The sequence below is a fragment of the Scyliorhinus torazame genome, chromosome 27 (genome assembly GCF_047496885.1).
Source record: "Scyliorhinus torazame isolate Kashiwa2021f chromosome 27, sScyTor2.1, whole genome shotgun sequence".
In the NCBI taxonomy this organism is placed as follows: Eukaryota; Metazoa; Chordata; class Chondrichthyes; order Carcharhiniformes; family Scyliorhinidae; genus Scyliorhinus; species Scyliorhinus torazame.
The window spans coordinates 42,584,646-42,597,908 of NC_092733.1; the positions used below are offsets into that span (position 1 = coordinate 42,584,646).

Genomic DNA, 13,263 nt, shown 5'->3' on the forward strand with positions numbered 1-13,263 from the left:
GTGGTCAACTCCTCTCTCTCCCTATTCCTCGTCTCGCTATCACGTGGCACGGGTAACAACCCAGAGATAATAACTCTGTCCTAGATCTAAGTTTCCACCCTAGCTCCCTGAATTCCTGCCTTACATCCCCATCCCTTTTCCTACCTATGTCGTTGGTACCTATGTGGACCATGACTTGGGGCTGCTCCCCCACCCCCTTAAGGATCCCGAAAACACAATCCGAGGCATCACGCACCCTGGCACCTGGGAGGCAACACACCAACCGCGAGTCTCTCTCGTTCCCACAGAATCTCCTATCTATCCCCCTAACTATGGAGTCTCCAATGACTAATGCTCTACTCCTCTCCCCCCTTCCCTTCTGGGCAACAGGGACAGACTCTGTGCCAGAGACCTGTACCCCATGGCTTAACCCTGGTAAGTCCCCCCCCCCCATCAGTATCCAAAGCGGTATACTTGTTACTAAGGGGAACGGCCACAGGGGATCCCTGTACTGACTGCTTCCTCCCAGCCCCTCTCACCATCACCCATCTATCTTTATTCTTCGGAGTAACTACATCCCTGAAGCTTCTATCTGTGACCACCTCTGCCTCCCGAATGATCCAAAGTTCATCCAATTCCAGCTCCAGTTCCCTAACGCAGTTTCTGAGGAGCTGGAGATGGGTGCACTTCCCACAGATGAAATCAGCAGGGACTGGTCAGCGTGACCCCTTTATCCAATGCTGGGACAGCCTGACCCCTTTATCCAGCAGCAGGTCAGCCTGACCCCTTTATCCAGCGCCAGGTCAGCGTGACCCCTTTATCCAGCGCTGGGTCATCCTGACCCCTTTATCCAGCGCTGTGTCAGCGTGACCCCTTTACCCAGTGCTGGGTCAGCCTGACCCCTTTATCCAGCGCTGGCTGAGCCTGACTCCTTTATCCAGCACTGGCTCAGCCTGTCCCCTTTATCCAGCGCTGGGTCAGCATGACCCCTTTATCCAGCGCTGGCTGAGCCGGACTCCTTTATCCAGCGCTGGCTCAGCCTAACTCCTTCATCCAGCGTTAGGTCAGCGTGACCCCTTTATCCAGCTCTGGCTCAGCCTGACCCCTTTATCCAGCGCTGGGTGAGCGTGACCCCTTTATCCAGGGCTGACTCAACCTGACCTCTTTATCCAGCGCTGGCTCAGCCTGACCCCTTTATCCAACGCTGAATCAACCTGACCTCTTTAACCTGCGCTGGCTCAGCCTGACCCCTTTATCCAACGCTGAATCAACCTGACCTCTTTAACCTGCGCTGGCTCAGCCTGAACCCTTTATCCAGCACAGGCTCAGCCTGTCCCCTTTATCCAGCACTGGGTAATCCTGACCCCTTTATCCAATGCTGAGTCAGCCTGACCCTAATATCCAGCACTGGGTCAGCGTGACCCCTTTATCCAGCGCTGTGTCAGCCTGACCCCTATATCCAGCGCTAGGTCATCCTGACCCCTTTATCCAGCACTGGGTCACCCTGACCCCTTTATCCAGCGCTGTGTCAGCGCTACCCTTTACCCAGCGCTGGGTCAGCGTGACCCCTTTATCCAGCGCTGGCTCAGCCTGACCCCTTTATCCAGCGCTGGGTAATTCTGTCCCCTTTATCCAGTGCTGGGTCAGCCTGACCCCTTTATCCAGCACTGGGTCAGCCTGAACCCTTTATCCAGCACAGGCTCAGCCTGTCCCCTTTATCCAGCACTGGGTAATCCTGACCCCTTTATCCAACGCTGAGTCAGCCTGACCCCTTTATCCAGCACTGGGTCAGCGTGACCCCTTTATCCAGCGCTGGATCAGCCTGACCCCTTTATCCAGCACTGGGTCACCCTGACCCATTTATCCAGCGCTGTGTCAGCGTGATCCCTTTATCCAGGGCTGGCTCAGCCTGACCCCTTTATCCAGTGCTGTGTCAGCGTGACCCCTTTATCCAGCGCCTGGTCAGCGTGACCCCTTTATCCAGCGCTGGGTCATCCTGACCCCTTTATCCAGTGCTGTGTCAGTGTGACCCCTTTCCCCAGCGCTGTGTCAGCCTGACCCCTTTATCAAGCGCTGGCTCAGCCTGCCCCCTTTATCCAGCACCTGAACAGCGTGACCCCTTTATTCAGCGCTGGGGTTAGGCTCACTGGTCTACAATTACCTGGATCATCCCTGCTACCCTTCTTAAACAAAGGGACAACATTAGCAATTCTCCAGCCCTCCGGGACCTCATCCGTGCTCAAGAATGCTGCAAAGATATCTGTTAAGGCCCCAGCTATTTTGTCCCTCGCTTCCCTCAGTAACCTGGGATAGATCCCATCTGGACCTGGGGACTTGTCCACCTAAATGCCTTTTAGAATACCCAAAACATCCCCCTTCCTTATGCCGACTTGACCTAGAGTATTGAAACATCCATCCTTAGCCTCAACATCCGTCATGTCCCTCTCCTTGGTGAATACCGATGCAAAGTACTCATTAAGAATCTCACCCATTTCCTCTGACTCCACGCATAAATTCCCTCTTTTGTCTTTGAGTGGGCCAATCCTTTCTCTAGTTACCCTCTTGCTCCTTATATATGAATAAAAGGCTTTGGGATTTTCCTTAACCCTGTTAGCCAAAGATATTTCATGATTTGGTACCATCCTTCTGGTAGTGTGGCGACCAGAATTGAACACTATACTCCAAGTGCGGCCTAACTAAGGTTCTATATAGCTGCAACATGACTTGCCAATTCTTATACTCAATGCCCCGGCCAATGAAGGCAAGCATGCCGTATGCGTTCTTGACTACCTTCTCCACCTGTGTTGCCCCTTTCAGTGACCTGTGGACCTGTACTCCTAGATCTCTTCGACTTTCAATACTCTTGAGGGTTCTACCATTCACTGTATATTCCCTACCTGCATTAGACCTTCCAAAATGCATTACCTCACATTTGTCTGGATTAAACTCCATCTGCCATCTCTCCGCCCAAGTCTCCAAACAATCTAAATCCTGCTGTATCCTCTGACAGTCCTCATCGCTATCCGCAATTCCACCAACCTTTGTGTCGTCTGCAAACTTACTAATCAGACCAGTTACATTTTCCTCCAAATCATTTATATATACTACAAACAGCAAAGGTCCCAGCACTGATCCCTGTGGAACACCACTGGTCACAGCCCTCCAATTAGAAAAGCATCCTTCCATTGCTACTCTCTGCCTTCTATGACCTAGCCAGTTCTGTATCCACCTTGCCAGCTCACCCCTGATCCCGTGTGACTTCACCTTTTGTACTAGTCTACCATGAGGGACCTTGTCAAAGGCCTTACTGAAGTCCATATAGACAACATCCACTGCCTTACCTGCATCAATCATCTCAGTGACTTCCTCGAAAAACTCTTATCAAGTTAGTGAGACACGACCTCCCCTTCACAAAACCATGCTGCCTCTCACTAATACGTCCATTTGCTTCCAAATGGGAGTAGATCCTGTCTCGAAGAATTCTCTCCAGTAATTTCCTACCACTGAAGTAAGGCTCACCGGCCTGTAGTTCCCTGGATTATCCTTGCTACCCTTCTTAAACAGAGGAACAATATTGGCTATTCTCCAGTCCTCCAGGACATCACCTGAAGACAGTGAGGATCCAAAGATTTCTGTCAAGGCCTCAGCAATTTCCTCTCCAGCCTCCCTCAGTATTCTGTGGTAGATCCCATCAGGCCCTGGGGACTTATCTACCTTAATATTTTTTAAGACACCCAACGCCTCGTCTTTTTGGATCTCAATGTGACCCAGGCTATCTCCACACCCTTATCCAGACTCAACATCTACCAATTTCTTCTCTTTGGTGAATATTGATGCAAAGTATTCATTTAGTATCTCGCCCATTTCCTCTGGCTTCACACATAGATTCCCTTGCCTATCCTTCAGTGGGCCAACCCTTTCCCTGGCTACCCTCTTGCTTTTTATGTACGTGTAAAAAGCCTTGGGATTTTCCTTAACCCTATTTGCCAATGACTTTTCGTGACCCCTTCTAGCCCTCCTGACTCCTTAAGTTCCTTCCTACTTTCCTTATATTCCACACAGGCTTTGTCTGTTCCCAGCCTTTTAGCCCTGACAAATGCCTCCTTTTTCTTTTTGACGAGGCCTACAATATCTCTCGTTATCCAAGGTTCCCGAAAATCGCCGTATTTATCCTTCTTCCTCACAGGAACATGCCGATCCTGAATTCCTTTCAGAGAATCATAGAATCATAGAAGTTTACAGCATGGAAACAGGCCCTTCGGCCCAACCAGTCCATGCCGCCCAGTTTTTACCATTAAGCTAGTCCCAGTTGCCCGCACTTGGCCCATAACCCTCTATACCCATCTTACCCATGTAACTATCTAAATGTTTTTTAAAAGACACAATTGTACCCGCCTCTACTACTATCTCTGGCAGCACATTCCAGACACTCACTACCCTCTGAGTGAAGAAATTGCCCCTCTGGGCCCTTCTGAATCTCTCCCCTCTCACCTTAAACCTATGCCCTCTAGTTTTAGACTCCCCTACCTTTGGGAAAAGATGTTGACTATCTACCTTATCTATGCCCCTCATTATTTTATAGACCTCTATAAGATCACCCCTAAGCCTCCTACGCTCCAAGGAAAAAAGTCCCAGTCTATCCAGCCTCTCCTTATAACTCAAACCATCAAGTCCCGGCAACATCCTAGTAAATCTTTTCTGCACTCTTTCCAGTTTAATAATATCCTTTCTATAATAGGGTGACCAGAACTGCACGCAGTATTCCAAGTGTGGCCGTACCAATGTCTTGTACAACTTCAACAAGACGTCCCAACTCCTGTATTCAATGTTCTGACCAATGAAACCAAGCATGCCGAATGCCTTCTTCACCACCCTGTCCACCTGCGACTCCACCTTCAAGGAGCTATGAACCTGTACTCCTAGATCTCTTTGTTCTATAACTCTCCCCAACGCCATACCATTAACTGAGTAGGTCCTGGCCTGATTCGATCTGCCAAAATGCATCACCTCACATTTATCTAAATTAAACTCCATCTGCCATTCGTCGGCCCACTGGCCTAATTGATCAAGATCCCGTTGCAATCCTAGATAACCTTCTTCACTATCCACTGTGCCACCAATCTTGGTGTCATCTGCAAACTTACTAACCATGCCTCCTAAATTCTCATCCAAATCATTAATATAAATCACAAATAACAGTGGACCCAGCACCGATCCTTGAGGCACACCACTGGTCACAGGCCTCCAGTTTGAAAAACAACCCTCTACAACCACCCTCTGCCTTCTGTCGTCCAGCCAATTTTGAATCCAATTGGCAACCTCACCCTGGATCCCGTGAGCTTTAACCTTCTGTAACAACCTACCATGCGGTACCTTGTCAAAGGCTTTGCTAAAGTCCATGTAGACAACGTCTACTGCACTGACCTTCTTGGTCACCCCCTCAAAAAACTCAATCAAATTTGTGAGACATGATTTTCCACGCACAAAGCCATGCTGACTGCCCCGAATCAGTCCTTGCCTCTCTAAATGCTTGTAGATCCTGTCTCTCAGAATACCTTCTAGCAACTTACCTACTACAGACGTTAGGCTCACCGGTCTGTAGTTCCCAGGCTTTTCCCTGCTGCCCTTCTTAAACAAGGGCACAACATTCGCCACTCTCCAATCTTCAGGCACCTCACCTGTGGCTGCCGATGATTCAGATATCTCTGTTAGGGGACCCGCAATTTCCTCCCTAGCCTCCCACAACATCCTGGGATACATTTCATCAGGTCCCGGGGATTTGTCTACCTTGATGCGCTTTAAGACTTCCAGCACCTCCTCCTCTGTAATATGCACACTTCTCAAGACATCACTATTTATTTCCCTTAGTTTCCTAACATCCATGCCTTTCTCCACCGTGAATACCGATGAGAAATATTCATTCAGGATCTCACCCAACTCTTGTGGCTCTGCACATAGATGCCCTTGTTGATCCTTAAGAGGCCCTACTCTGTCCCTAGTTACTCTTTTCCCCTTTATGTATTTGTAGAATCTCTTTGGATTCTCCCTTGCATTATTTGCCAAAGCAATTTCATGTCCCCTTTTTGCCCTCCTGATTTCCCTCTTAACTCTATTTCGACAATCTCTATACTCTTCAAGGGATCCACTTGATCCCAGTTGCTTATGTACGTCATATGCCTCCTTCTTCTTTTTGACCAGAGTCTCAATATCTCGAGTCATCCAGGGTTCCCTACTTCTACCAGCCTTGCCCTTCACTCTAAAGGGAATGTGCTTACCCTGCACCTTGGTTAACACATTTTTAAAAGCCTCCCATTTACCAGCCGTCCCTTTGCCTGCCAACAGTCTCCCCCAATCTACCTCTGCAAGTTCCTGTCTGATACCATCAAAATTGGCCTTGCCCCAATTAAGAATGTTAACTCTTGGGCCAGACCTATCATTCTCCATAGCTATCTTAAAACTAATGGAGTTATGGTCACTTGTCCCAAAGTGATCTCTCACTAGCACTTCTGTCACTTGCCCTTCCTTATTTCCCAAGACGAGGTCAGGTTTTGCCCCCTCTCTAGTCGGTCCATCCACATACTGAATGAGAAATTCCTCCTGAATACACTCAACAAATTTCCCTCCATCCAAGCCCCTAATGCTATGGCTGTCCCAGTCAATGTTGGGAAAGTTAAAGTCCCCTACTACTACCACCCTATTATTCTTGCAGCTATCTGTAATCTCCTTACATATTTGCTCCTCAATTTCCCGCTGACTATTTGGGGGCCTGTAGTACAGTCCTACCAAGGTGATCTCTCCCTTCTTATTTTTCAGTTCCACCCATATAGACTCAGTGGGCGAACCCTCGGATATATCCCCTCTAAGTACTGCCGTGATGTTCTCCCTCATCAAAAACGCCGCTCCCCCTCCTCTCTTACCTCCTGTTCTATCCTTTCTATAGCATCTGTACCCTGGAACATTGAGCTGCCAGTCCTGCCCCTCCCTTAGCCATGTTTCAGTCATAGCTATAATATCCCAGTCCCATGTGCCCGTCCATGCCCTGAGTTCATCCGCTTTGCCCGTCAGGCCCCTTGCATTGAAAGCCTCCCACATGTCAGATGTTGATTTGCCCTCAAACATCCGCCCCCAATCTATGTTCTTCAGTTCCCGCCTAATATTGTTATAATTAGCCTTCCCCCAATTTAGCACATTCATCTTGGGACCACTCTTATCCTTGTCCACCAGCACTTTAAAACTTACTGAATTGTGGTCACTGTTCCCGAAATGCTCCCCTACTGAAACATCTACCACCTGGCCGGGCTCATTCCCCAATACAGGTCCAGTGCCGCCCCTTCCCTAGTTGGACTGTCCACATATTATTTTAAGAAGCCCTCCTGGATGCTCCTTACAAACTCCGCCCCGTCTAAGCCCCTGGCACTAAGTGAGTCCCAGTCAATATTGGGGAAGTTGAAGTCTCCCATCACTACAACCCTGTTGTTTTTAATCTTTTCCAAAATCTGTCTACCTATCTGCTCCTCTATCTGGCTGTTGGGAGGCCTGTAGTAAACCCCCAACATTGTGACTGCACCCTTCTTATTCCTGATCTCTACCCATATAGCCTCACTGCCCTCTGAGGTGTCCTCCCGCAGTACAGCTGTGATATTCTCCCTAACCAGAAGCGCAACTCCGCCACCCCTTTTACCCCTCTATCCCGCCTGAAACATCTAAATCCTGGAACGTTTAGCTGCCAATCCTGCCCTTCCCTCAACCAGGTCTCTGTAATGGCAACAACATCATAGTTCCAAGTACTAATCCAAGCTCGAAATTCATCTGCCTTACCCGTAATACTTCTTGCATTAAAACATATGCACTTCAGGCCACCAGACCCGCTGTGTTCAGCAACTTCTCCCTGTCTGCTCTGCCTCAGAGCCCCACTGTCCCTATTTCCTAGTTCTCCCTCAATGCTCTCACCTTCTGACCCATTGCTCCCGTGCCCACCCCCCTGCCATACTCGTTTAAACCCTCCCATGTGACACTAGCAAACCTCGCGGCCAGGATATTTATGCCTCTCCAGTTTAGATGCAACCCGTCCTTATATAGGTCACACCTACCCCGGAAGAGCTCCCAGTGGTCCAGATAACGGAAACCCTCCCTCCTACACCAGCTGTTTAGCCACGTGTTTAGTTGCTCTATCTTCCTCTTTCTAGCCTCACTGGCATAGAACATAGAACATAGAAAATACAGCACAGAACAGGCCCTTCGGCCCACGATGTTGTGCCGAACCTTTGTCCTAGATTAATCATAGATTATCATTGAATTTACAGTGCAGAAGGAGGCCATTCGGCCCTTTTAGTCTGCACCGGCTCTTGGAAAGAGCACCCTACCCAAACTCAACACCTCCACCCAACACCAAGGGCAATTTGGACATTAAGGGCAATTTGTCATTGGCCAATTCACCTAACCCGCACATCTTTGGACTGTGGGAGGAAACCGGAGCACCCGGGGGAAACCCACGCAGACACGGGGAGGACGTGCAGACTCCGCACAGGCAGTGACCCAAGCCGGAATTGAATTTGGGACCCTGGAGCTGTGAAGCAATTGTGCTATCCACAATGCTACCGTGCTGCCCTTAAGAACAAATAAATCTACACTATATCATTTTACCGTAATCCATGTACCTATCCAATAGCTGCTTGAAGGTCCCTAATGTTTCCGACACAACTACTTCCACAGGCAGTGCATTCCATGCCCCCACTACTCTCTGGGTAAAGAACCTACCTCTGATATCCCTCCTATATCTTCCACCTTTCACCTTAAATTTATGTCCCCTTGTAATGGTTTGTTCCACCCGGGGAAAAAGTCTCTGACTGTCTACTCTATCTATTCCCCTGATCATCTTATAAACCTCTATCAAGTCGCCCCTCATCCTTCTCCGTTCTAATGAGAAAAGGCCTAGCACCCTCAACCTTTCCTCGTAAGACCTACTCTCCATTCCAGGCAACATCCTGGTAAATCTTCTTTGCACCTTTTCCAAAGCTTCCACATCCTTCCTAAAATGAGGCGACCAGAACTGTACACAGTACTCCAAATGTGGCCTTACCAAAGTTTTGTACAGCTGCATCATCACCTCACGGCTCTTAAATTCAATCCCTCTGTTAATGAACGCGAGCACACCATAGGCCTTCTTCACAACTCTATCCACTTGAGTGGCAACTTTCAAAGATGTATGAACATAGAATGTGGCACAGGGAGTAATCCCGAGATTACAACCCTAGAGGTCCTGTCTTTTAACTTTCTGCCTAGCTCCCTGAACTCCTGCTGCAGGACCTCATACCCCTTCCTGCCTATGTCATTAGTACCAATATGTACAACGACCTCTGCCTGTTTGCCCTCCCCCTTCAGGATGCCCTCTACCCGTTCGGAGACATCCTGGACCCTGGCACCAGGGAGGCAATATACCATCCTGGAGTCTCTTTCACGTCCACAGAAGCGCCTATCTGTGCCCCTGACTATAGAGTCCCCTATTACTATTGCTCTTCTGCGCTTTGACCCTCCCTTCTGAACATCAGAGCCAGCCATGGTGCCACTGCTCTGGCTGCTGCTGTTTTCCCCTGATAGGCTATCCCCCCCGACAGTATCCAAAGGGGTACCTGTTCGAGAGGGGGACAACCACAGGGGATTCCTGCACTGACTGCCTGCCCTTTCTGGTGGTCACCCATTTCTCTGCCTGCACCTTGGGTGTGACCACATTTATATAACTGCAATCTATGACACTTTCCGCCACCTGCATGCTCCTAGGTGCATCCAATTGCTGCTCCAACCGAACCATGCGGTCTGTGAGGAGCTCCAGTTGGGTGCACTTTCTGCAGATGAAGCCATCCGGGACGCTAGAAGCCTCCCGGACCTGCCACATCTCACAGTCAGAGCACTGCACCCCTCTAACTGACATTGCGTCAATTAATTAAAATTAAAAGTTTTTTTTTTAAATTTATATATATTTTTTAATTTTTTTTAAAGTTACTGTTAACTATCTGTTTCCTAGCACTAGATTTCTAATATAAATGTGAAAGCTAAATATAGTACTCTCCGATCTCTGGCTTAGATATCTCTCTAAATTATAATTAAGTAATTATGTTTAATTAGTTACCAATGCTTAATTTTTTTAATTTAGTGTAGATTCCCAACCAGCCACTCAGGTCACAGCTTTTCTGTGATGTCACTTTAGTTTCCCCCCGACACACACAATTTGAAAAAGGTATAAAAGTAAAAATGAGTAAAAATCACTTACTTACCTTCTTACCTTCTGAGTGTCTTAGATGTTCTCAGGTTCTCTCCTTGACAGAGACTGCTCCTCCTCCTCCGAACGGCTCCCGAAACTAGGCCGCGATCTTTTAAAATCTCCATTGGTAATGTGTCCAATGCTTTTGTCTCACTGAGGATGGTCTTGGCATAAGAACCTTGTGGCAATAAAGGGGACAATCAGCCCATCGTGTCTGTACTGGCCCTCATTAAAAAAAACAGACACCTCATTAGTCCCACTTATGTAAAAGCAAAGTAAAGTGGCCCCAGTCCCAGATGACCAGAGGCTGCTTTCCCCTCTGAGGGGGAGAGCTGACTGGTGGTGATTTAACCTGAGGGTCACCACACGTCAGGCGAGGGGCGAGGTTGAGAAGGTGGGGCCTTCATGAATAACCTCAGTTAGTACTGGAATTGAACCCAGGCTGCTGGCCTCGCTCCGCATCACAAACCAGCCATCCAGCCCACTGAGCTAAACCGGCCCAACTGATCGTCCATAATACTATCATTTTCTCCCCTTCAAATCATTATCCTGATTATTTCAGATAATTTTATCTGCCTTTGCCAGCCTTTCTGGATGTTAATTCCAAATCATTGGGACTTGCTCAAAATCCTCCCCATCTTGTCTTTGGTTCTTGCCCCTTTTCAGGCCACCATTGTGGGTATATTAGGATCCCGGATCAGACCCCAGCAGCGGCTTGGATACTGGGCAGACACCCCAATATTTTATTTTAATTTTGTCAGACTGTGTGGAAAGGACACCTCGTAATTTCATGAAGAAATAAGGATATGGTTTATTAAAACAAACTTTATTATTAACACCATATAAAAATATCTTTAACATTACACCATAAAATAGCTTGCAACTACCCCTTAAACAATACTACTCAATACAGTGAATACAAAAGCCTTAACTGCTATCTTTATTCCCACTCAAACAACATCTCGCCAACATTGAGGGCATTTAAAAGTTTATTGGATAAGCATATGGATGATAATGGCATAGTGTAGGTTAGATGGTTTTTGTTTCGGTGCAACATCGTGGGCCGAAGGGCCTGTCCTGCGCTGTATCGTTCTATGTTCTATCTCAACTCTCAATCCATTTTCAAATACAGTTAGCATTCAGGATTACCTGCTGTACACAGATGTCTGGACACTCTACTTTGAGAGAGATATTTGACACTTCTTTAAAGAAAAGACCTGAATCCTTTCAGAACCATGCAGGAACTCTGACTATATTTGTTCAGACGCTGCTTCTCAGCTTGTTTCATCTCACCTTCCAATCGCACAATTCTGAGCTGCTTGGAAAGAAACTGCTAATTTGTCTACAGACAGATCTTTAACCGAACTGCAGGGAGAGCAGATGCTTGACTTCTGCTCACCTCCCAATCTAAAGCGCAACTAAAACTGCCTGGTACCTTAGCTCCTCCCATTAATGATATTGTCTTACCAAGCTGAAATCTAATTAACTCCACAGGGAGCCCACTTAAACCAAATGAAACTCCATTAACCCAAGCATTTATGAAGCCTTAATTGCACCTCTGGATTCCAAACCCTTTCAAGCCAATCTTTAAAAAACATGACTGCAGCAGTCATACACACAAAGCCAGGTTTTTAACCCTTACTGCACCAAACACAATAGATCTGGCATTCCTACATTCATCACAGGTAACAGCTACATGCAGAGTGAGAGCAGATTTAATTATTCCTCCTCCATACATAAAATGACAAGGGGACAATGATAGGTTAAGTGAGTGGGAAAAGATCTGGCAAATGTGAAAGTGTCCATTTTGGCAGGAAGCTGATTATGGAAATGGTGAGAGATTGCAGAGCTCTGAGGTACAGAGGGATCTGGGGGTCCCAGTGAATGGATCACAAAAGACTGGTAAACAGGCACAGTAATAATTGGGAAAGATATTGGAATTACATTATTTATTGTGAGGGGAATGGATTCCAAAAGTAGGAGGTTGTGCTTCGGTTACACAGGGCCCCAGTCAGACCACATCTGGAGTATTGTCAAAAGTATTGGGCTCCTTAATTAAGGAAAGATGTAAATGTGTTAGAAACAGTTCAGAGAAGGTTTACCAGACTAATCCCAGGAATGGGCAGCTTGTCTGATGAGGAATGGTTGGGGAGGTTGGGTTTGTATCCGCTGGAGTTTAGAAGAGTACGAGGCAACTTGATCGAAGGAGGCATTTGTCAGGGCTAAAAGGCTGGGAACAGACGAAGCCTGTGTGGAATATAAGGAAAGTAGGAAGGAACATAAGCAAGGAGTCAGGAGGGGTCACGAAAAGTCATTGGCAAATAGGGTTAAGGAAAATACCAAAGCTTTTTACACGTACATAAAAAGCAAGAGGGTAGCCAGGTTGGCCCACTGAAGGATAGGCAAGGGAATCTATGTGTGGAGCTAGAGGAAATGGGCGAGGTACTAAATGAATACTTTGTACCAGTATTCACCAAAGAGAAGGAATTGGTAGATGTTGAGTCTGGAGAAGGGTGTGTTGATAGCCTGGGTCACATTGAGATCCAAAAAGACGAGGTGTTTGGCGTCTTGAAAAATATTAAGGTAGATTAGTCCCCAGGGCCTGATGGGATCTACCCCAGAATACTGAAGGAGGCTGGAGAGGAAATTGCTGAGGCCTTGACAGAAATCTTTGGATCCTCATTGTCTTCAGGTGATGTCCCGGAGGACTGGAGAATAGCCAATGTTGTTCCTTTGTTTAAGAAGGGTAGCAAAGATAATCCTTGCGTCAGTGGTAGGGAAATTACTGGAGAGAATTCTTCGGGACAGGATCTACTTCCATTTGGAAGCAAATGGACGTATTAGTGAGAGGCAGCATGGTTTTGTGTCTCACTAACTTGATCGAGTTTTTCGAGGAGGTCACTAAGATGATGGATGCAGGTAGGGCAGTGGATGTTGTCTATATGGACTTCAGTAAGGCCTTTGACAAGATCCCTCATGGTAGACTAGTACAAAAGGTGAAGTCACACGGGATCAGGGGTGAGCTG

At 47.4% G+C, this 13,263-nt stretch overlaps 1 protein-coding gene across 1 annotated transcript in view; it reads left to right on the plus strand.

The window, feature by feature from the left end:
• Positions 1-13,263, plus strand: part of pkn1a (protein kinase N1a) — a 352,058-nt gene that overhangs the window by 317,370 nt on the left and 21,425 nt on the right. The gene's annotated exons all lie outside the window — the stretch shown is intronic.